The following is a 9,327-nucleotide window of genomic DNA, read 5'->3' on the forward strand; positions in this document are numbered from 1 at the left end:
TCATTTGGTGTTAAACTTTGCCGACGTGCTCTCACACGTTCTCGCCTTGCTTGTATTTGTTCTGGTGTACGGCTAGCATATCTTATTGCTTCACGTGCACGCTTTCGCCTTATAGTATTTTTATGAGAAATTAATTAAGTGGGTAAACAAAATTACATAAACACACACTTTCGCCTTATAGACTTACCTTTGGAGCTTTCTCCTCGCTCCAAGTCCTCAATTGATGTGAGCAGACCATTATTAGTAGGAAAAATCACAGCTGATTGGTTTGTCACTTCATCATCCGAAGAAGACGAGTAACTCAAATGTGTGTCACATGTCGGCTCGCGTATAAATAGACTTGTCCGAGTTTGTGGCATGCCATTGGGGCCAGTTCTGTTGGACTTATTATTGCCGTAGACCACTGTGTTATTTAAAGTTGGACCAATAGTCAAATAATACAAATTGAGAAATATGCAAACAGATTGTTCCGCCAAGTGATAAGGGATAAGATAGAAACCTTTTTCTTTTCCTTTATCGCTTTGTTGGCACAAGGATTGTAACATTTGGGCGCAGGACCTGAATATTTCTCCCCAAAACAAAAGAGAGTATGAGGTTAGCCAAAAATGAATTAAAAGATCAAAACACAAAAGCCAATAGGAATGTTATATCTAAAAGAATATTATTCCTTGCCAAAAGCCAACTGGATAATTCATTTTAACCCAAGCACAGGTATGATAGATTTAGAGAAATTTATATTCAGATCCAAAAGTGCACATATGATAAATTTGATCGTCATTAAGTAACAATATGAACAAAACAAATAATATGAACAGCAGCATGTACAAAACATGGAAGTATGAAACAGGGAAGTATGAAACAAGATGCACTCCTTATAAATCTCTAACACAACCACCAATCTCTGAATGAGTTCTCATACTGAATATTCATCCTAACTCAGCCAGTATGTCCTCACCTTGTGGTTCTTCGGTTTCACACCAAAATCCAAGGGTTTCTCCTGTAGACTTCTAATTTCTGAGCTTGTTGAGTATGTTTTGGACCTGCCATGTGGGTTGTCATTTCAAAAATCAGTGATTTAGTGAGAAACAAATCCAATTGTAGTTGCAGCCGCCACTGAGTATTTATGTGCAGATTTAGTACCAATGCATATTTGCTATTTGGTCAACTTAAGCAACAACTTCAAGATCTCAATTGTAAGCAATACCACAATGCATGTATAATGTGGTACTACAAAAGTATAAGATCAAGTGACAAGAATGTGGCTACCTGCGGTCCATCAATCTATGCCAATAGATGAACAAAAAACCAAACTAATATTCTATTCACTAATTATCAGTGCTAGCATTTATTGTGTAGCAATAATATTAGCATAGCAAATCTAAGGACAGTAAACTATTCCCCTTGTATTATAGGGAAAAGGTACCGGTGCTTGATCTCCTAATCGGATCAGCTATTTCTGTCAAAGCACATATATGCGATTGCACAAGTAAGAAGATTCGCCCATACCTCCTTCACGAAGCAGAACAAACGGCGTAGTCCTCACAATCTGTTCAATCTGAAGATTTGTGTAACCAGCCTCTGGCTTCTTTGGGTGCAGCAGCGTGAGTCCCATATGCCTGCCCATTTGCTTTATATTCGTCTTCAAGAGTAGCTTCTAGACAGCTCCACCTTGGCGCGCGGATTCGAACTTGGTGCGACAGAAAAATTGATATATATTGGTCTGCAAGGTTGGCTTCTAGACTGTTCCGCCTGGGCGCGTGGGTTTGGCAGAAAAATTTGAATTTGGGAGGCGCCACAGGAGGATGGCAGTAGCCAAGAATAGCCCGCCGGTGGAGAAGGGGAAGGAGTAGTCGGCACCGCCGCTGAGGATGAGCATCTCGTAGCCGGCGGCGTACTTTGCGGCAGTCAGCGTTGGAAGGGAGGGGGAAGGGGGCGGATGAGACATCGAGGGGGGGGGGTCTACGGGAGAGGAAGAGGCGTCAGGAACGTACTGCGTCGGCGGCGGACCTGCGGCGACCACCGTCGGAGGAGACGGGTGAGCCGGCAGAGGAGACAGCAAGGAGGAGGGGAAGTGGCAGTGATGGTAGAGGCGTCGGTAGACGGACGGCGTGGTCAGCCTGCTTGCCAAGGTTGACATCAGATGAGATGGGGAAGGGGGCGAGGGGACGACGAGGAGGATGGGGTCGTGGCGGCGGTGGGAGATGGGGCCGAGAGAAGGCACAAGAGGGCTGGGGTTGGATGGCGCCGGCAGCGGCCAGATCGCCGGATCCATTCCAACGCTGCCGGCGGTGGTTCGTACGGCGCCCCCTGATTCTGGATTTCTGGAGAAGATGGTCGGATAAGGTGGGGCAGGAGAGTTGAACGGGAGAGACAAGTTGGAGGGCTCATCTGCAAATGTGTGATGAATAGCGGGTGTTTTTTTGCAAAATTTGCCACAGATTGCTTATGGTGCGTTGGATGCAGATCCAACGATCGTAAACGACAGATGGCAGGCACACCATCATCACCAACTCAGACTTTTATAGGAGTAGAGACAATCACCAGAAAAATCACTTACCCTGTGCCTCGTCAAGACGCTTGTTAACAAGCACGATGTCAGCATCTGCCGCATCTAGCTGCCGCTTTACTTTGGCAAACCCATCAGTCCGGCTAGCCACCGGAGCTTCAACCACCTGCACATAAAGGCGGTCGGGTTTCTACCTGGGACTATGATCCTCTGTTTGCCGCCGTTTTCGACGACAACCAGAGTCTCAGGGGCTACTATCTACACAGGGCACATTTAAAAATGTGCGGTACTGTCAAAAATGTACATCATTTCATGTACCTCAAAACCCGTCAGTAGACTCATAAAGGGTTCATGCAACCCGCTTTCGGCGGACGAAATCCTTTAAATCACCGTACCCATCAGTGTGCGGTGCTCTTCTGAGATAGCCGCTTGCTCTAGTAGATCCCTCAGTACGACCAACCGCACACCAGACGGTGCCGGACTCTTTTGATTGCTCTCTTCAAGAGCCGGATACTGAGGACTTCGGGTGGCCATAGGATTACCTTCTAGCCTTGCCGGATCAATAGAAACCCTCTGCGACGACACCTCAGGGTCGCCCGCCTCATGAGGCGGTATGGCAGGGGGAGGCGTTTCGCTCTCCATCATCTCTGGAAGAAGATCCCCTGAAGATGAGCTCTGCTGAGAAGGGCTAAGATCCGAGCTGTAGGATAAATGCCTCGGTTATTTTCCTCAGAGGTAAAGCGAGATATTTTCATTATTAAGTACCCTTTCACTTACAGCTCGGTGGAGGGCTGATCCCCTTGAGGGCATAGTGCGGCCAGGGTATCCCCCAGGGCAGGACCCGCCGGCGGAGATTTCTTCCCCCGTTTGGAGACCATTGTCTCCGGGTCCTCAGAGGTGGTTCTCTTCCTTCCCTGGGGAGAGGAATTTTCAGTTCCTCCTCCCCGACTAACCTCCTTCGCGGAGGCGCTAGCCTCCTTGTTCCCCCCTTCATCCTCTCCTGAGGGCGCTTGATAAGGCGCGATCTCTAGCATCCTGGTTAGCATGGGATTTGGTGAGGTCTCAGGGAAGGGGGCCGGACACCTGATCAACTTTTCCTTCGCTATCCAATCCTGGGTCAAAGAGCAGCTTTTTTTAGGGCAATGTTGCGATAAATAAACGGATAGTGTGTTTGGATGGGGGGCTACTTACTTGGGTATCCGGGCGATTGCAGCTCAGACCTGCATCCTCAGTGATGTCCGGACACATTATTTGTGGTCCGAAGAACAATTTGTACACCTCTTCGTGCGTCATGCCGAGGAAATGTTGAATAGCTCGCAGTCCTTCCGGATTGAATTCCCACATGCGAAGGGGCCGGCGTTTGCAAGGATGGACTTGACGAACTAGCATAACTTGCACTACCATAACCAGACTGAAATCTCTCTCAAAGAGATCTCGGATGCGGCTTTGCAGTATTTGCACGTCCTTGGCTAGACCCCAGCTCAGCCCCCTGCTGATCCATGACATCAGTTGTGGTGGGGGCCTGAGTGAAAGGTGGGGGCAGCTACCCACTTGGCACTTCGGGGAGCTGTGATGTAGAACCACTCCCGCTGCCACAATCCGGACACCTCTAGGAAGAAGCCCTCAGGCCATGGAGCATCAGCGATTTTTCTTATTAAAGAGCCTCCGCACGCTTCGTGCTGCCCCTTGATCATCTTCGGCTTCACATCGAAGGTCTTGAGCCACATGCCGAAGTGAGGGGTAATGCGGAGGAAGGCCTTACATACGACAATAAATGTCGAGATGTGAAGAAGGGAATCCGGGGCCAGATCATGAAAATCTAGCCCGTAATAGAACATAAGACCCCTAACAAAGGGATCCAGAGCGAGGCCTAGTCCTCGGAGGAAGTGGGAGATGAACACGATGCTCTCGCTGGGTTCGGGAGTAGGGACGACTTGCCCTCGGGCAGGCAGCCGATGCGAAATTTCAGCGGTCAGATATCTGGCCTCTCTCAACTTCTTGATGTTGTCCTCCGTGACGGAGGAAGGCATCCACCGACCTTGAAGGTTGGATCCGGACATAGTTGAAGGTCCGAAGTGCCTAAACCTGAGCTTTGGGTGTTGGAACTCGAGGCGGGAGGTGAATTCGATTAAGATCGAGAGGAAAAGGCCTTGTCCCCTTTATAAAGAGGGTGAATATCAAGCGTCCTCCTCGTGGCCGTTTGGGACTTGCCTAAGATCTAGGAGTCCTACCAATAGGCACGGTTGGGTTACCCACGTTCGTATTGATGAGAATGCTTTAATAAAGGGGACATGATCTCTGCTTCGACAAGACGTGCCAAGGAAACAGCCTCGTGAAACACGCTGAGATTGGTTATGAAAAATGATTCGAATAAAGACCTGGCCGTGGTGTGATGCCACACTACGGGGTACGTCAGTAGATTAGATTTATGGAAATATTATTCTCTCTACGGTGGTATGTGGAACTTGTTTTGCAGAGATGGACCGATCCTCGTGTTTAAAATCTTCTATGAAGTATTCGGAGGAGGAACCCGCCTTGCAATGCCGAAGACAATCTGCACGTCGGACTCATCGTCATTGAAGTCTGGTTCAGGGGCTACTGAGGGAGTCCTAGATTAGGGGGTATCCGGACAGCTAGATTATATCCTTTGGCCGGACTGTTGGACTATGAAGATACAAGATTGAAGACTTCGTCCTGTGTCCGGATGCGACTCTCCTTGGCGTGGAAGGCAAGCTTGGCAATACGGATATGTAGATCTCCTTCCTTGTAACTGACTCTGTGTAATCCTAGCCCCCTCCGGTGCCTATATAAACTGGAGGGTTTAGTCCGTAGGAACAACAATCATACCATAGGCTAGCTTCTAGGGTTTAGCCTCTTTGTTCTCATGGTAGATCAACTCTTGTACTACTCATATTATCAAGAACAATCAAGCAGGACGTAGGGTATTACCTCCATCAAGAGGGCCCGAACCTGGGTAAAACATCGTGTCCCCTGCCTCCTGTTACCATCCGCCTTAGAAGCACAGTTCGGGACCCCCTACCCGAGATCCGCCGGTTTTGACACTGACACCCGGACCAAGAGCAACGCTATCAAAAAGCCTGCCAATAAGAAGACCAAAGCCGCCGAGTTATTTAACTTGGACGACAATGATGATAATGATGAGTCAGAGGTAGAACTCGACTCCCTTGGCTCATTTTTTGTACAACTTATCGACAATGACCATTATCAAGATGATGTGGAGGCCAACCGTGCAGATGATGAAGAGGTAATTACTCTTTCCTCTGGCTCAGAACCTCTGCCAACACAGAAAACCCGACAAGAAAGCCAGAAAGTAAGATTTTCTCACCCTTTAGCTTACTTGGATCCCAACTTTCTTTTGAAGAAGCAGCAGCATGAAGCTCGAAGCACAACCTAGAACAGTGGCGGTGGAGTTTTATCTTCCGGCTTACCGAGCACCCTAGCACCTCGCAAACGTCGACTGGAGGTTTCAAATATTTCTGACATATCTTATCCCAAGGCGGGTCTCTTTTGACAACCTCTTAACCCGTTCGATTCAAACTATCAGGGAACATCTCATTCCTCCTCCGGCGACTCAACGGGGACTCAAATCCCAACGTTCAAGACTGTGTCTGGGTAAGAGTGTATGATACGCCTCCGTCGTATCTACTTTTCCAAACACTTTTGCCCTTGTTTTGGACTCTAACTTGTATGATTTGAATGGAACTAACCCGGACTGACGCTGTTTTCAGCAGAATTGCCATGATGTTGTTTCATGTGCAGAAAACAAAAGTTCTTGGAATGACATGAAACTCCACGGAATATCTTACAATAAATAATAAAAAATCCTCGCCAAAGATGAAGACCAGGGTGACCACACCCTTGCCACGAGGGTGGGGGGCGCCCCCTACCTCGTGGGCCCCCTAGAGACCTCCCGACTCCAGCTCCAACTCTATATAACTGCTTCCAGGGAGAAAAAAATAAGAGAGAAGAAATCATCGCATTTTACGATACGGAGCCGCCGTCAAGCCCTAAAACCTCTCGGGAGGGCTGATCTGGGGTCCGTTCGGGGCTCCGGAGAGGGGGATTCGTCGCTGTCGTCATCATCAACCATCCTCCATCACCAATTTCATGATGCTCACCGCCGTGCGTGATTAATTCCATCATAGGCTTGCTGGACGGTGATGGGTTGGATGAGATTTATCTTGTAATCGAGTTAGTTTTGTTAGGGTTTGATCCCTAGTATCCACTATGTTCTGAGATTGATGTTGCTATGACTTTGCTATGCTTAATGCTTGTCACTAGGGCCCAAGTGCCATGATTTCATATCTGAACCTATTATGTTTTCATCAATATATGAGAGTTCTTGATCCTATCTTGCAAGTCTATAGTCACCTATTATGTGTTATGATCCGTTAACCCCAAAGTGACAATAATCGGGATACTTACCGGTGATGAACGTAGTTTGAGGAGTTCATGTATTCACTATGTGTTAATGCTTTGTTCCGGTTCTCTATTAAAAGGAGGCCTTAATATCCCTTAGTTTCCATTAGGACCCTGCTGCCACGAGAGGGTAGGACAAAAGATGTCATGCAAGTTCTTTTCCATAAGCACGTATGACTATATTCGGAATACATGCCTACATTACATTGACGAATTGGAGCTAGTTCTGTGTCACCCTATGTTATGACTGTTACATGATGAACCACATCCGGCATAATTATCCATCACTGATCCGATGCCTACGAGCTTTCCATATACTGGTTTACGCTTATTTACTTTCCCGTTGCTATTGTTACAATCACTACATAATACCAAAAATATTACTTTGCTTTCATTACTCTTTTGTTACCGTTACCATCACTATCATATTACCTTGCTACTAAACACTTTGCTGCAGATACTAAGTTTCCAGGTGTGGTTGAATTGACAACTCAGCTACTAATACTTGAGAATATTCTTTGGCTCCCCTTGTGTCGAATCAATAAATTTGGGTTGAATACTCTACCCTTGAAAGATGTTGCGATCCCCTATACTTGTGGGTTATCAAGACTAATTTCTGGCGCCGTTGCCGGGGAGCATAGCTCTATTCTTTGAGTCACTTGGGATTTATATCTGCTGGACACTATGAAGAATTTGAAAGACGCTAAGACAACAATTTATCCCTCAACTACGAGGGGAGGTAAGGAACTGCCTTCGAGCTCTGCACTTGATTCACCTTCTGTTATGAGTAAGCTTGCGCACCTGAACCTGAACCTGCTTCTGCTATTCGTTCTGATATGTCGCATGTTATTGATGATGCTACTTCTGCTATACATGATACTTATGATGAAACTACCTCTATGGCTGATACTACTATGCCACTTAGTGATTTTCTCGAGCAACGACTTGCTAGGGCTAGAGAGATTGAAAATATTGAATCTGATTATGAAGATGAAAGTGATGATGAAGAATCACTTTTATTCCTGAGGGTTATTTATTTGATCAAGAAGCTTCTTTAGCTATTTTAGCTTGCAAAGATAGATATGAACTCAAAAGGTTATTAGCTAAATGGAATAAGCAATCTCTAAATGCTAGGATGAGACCTGGCCTTGCTTTTGCTACTTCACCTATCTGTGTTACTGATAAGGATTATGAATTCTCTACTGATCCTGATATAATTACTTTGGTTGAATCTGATCCTTTTCATGGCTATGAATCTAAAACTGTTGTGGCACATCTTACTAAATTAAATGATATAGCTACCCTGTTCACTAATGATGAGAGATCCCGCTACTTTTATATACTCAAAATATTTTCATTCTCATTAAAGGGTCATGCTAAAATATGGTTTAATTCTCTTGATCCTGGTTGTGTGCGTAGTCCCCAGGATATGATTTACTACTTCTCTACTAAATATTTCCCTGCTCATAAGAAACAAGCCGCTTTAAAGGAAATATACAACTTTGTGCAAATTAAAGAAGAGAGTCTCACACAAGCTTGGGGGAGGCTTCTCAAGTTACTTAATCCTTTGCCTGATCATCCTCTTAAGAAAAATGAAATACTTGATATCTTTTACAATGGACTAACCGATGCTTCCAGAGATTACCTGGATAGTTGTGCTAGTTCTCTTTTCAGGGAAAGAACACCAGATGAAGCTGAAATCTTAGTGAATAATATATTGACAAATGAAAATAATTGGGCACCTCCTGAGCCAGCTCCTACTCCAATTAATGATCCTATTCCTAAACCAACTCCGTAGAAGAGAGGTGTCCTATTTCTCAGTCCCGAAGATATGCAAGAGGCAAAGAAATCTATTAAAGAAAAAGGTATTAAAGCTGAAGATGTTAAGAATTTACCTCCTATTGAAGAAATACATGGTCTTAATTACCTCCTATTGAAGAAACATATGATCTTAATCCTTTATTTATTGAAGAACCTCCAGACCTCGATAATCCGACACAGGTAGTAAAGGTAAATTCTCTCTATAGATATGATAAAGCTGAAATCCCTCCTGCTAAAATTGCTAGTCAATGCTTGGATGAGTTTGATAATTTTATGTTTAAGCAAGAAGACTTCAATGCTTATTTTGGTAGACAATTAAAACAAGATGCTGATATGATTAAATACTTGGGTGATTATATGGATAATATTAGAGGTGAACTTAAACTTGTTAGCAAACATGCTTCTATGGTTACCACTCAAGTAGAATAAGTACTTAAAGCTCAAAAGGAATTGCTCAATGAGATGAATAGTAAGAAAAATAATTATGTTGTTAAAGTGGCTACTAGAACTAGTTGAATGACTCAGGAACCTTTGTATCCTGAAGGCCACCCTAAGAGTAT

The sequence above is a fragment of the Triticum urartu genome, chromosome 6A, assembly GCF_056163025.1.
Source record: "Triticum urartu cultivar PI428250 chromosome 6A, HENAU_Tu73, whole genome shotgun sequence".
In the NCBI taxonomy this organism is placed as follows: Eukaryota; Viridiplantae; Streptophyta; class Magnoliopsida; order Poales; family Poaceae; genus Triticum; species Triticum urartu.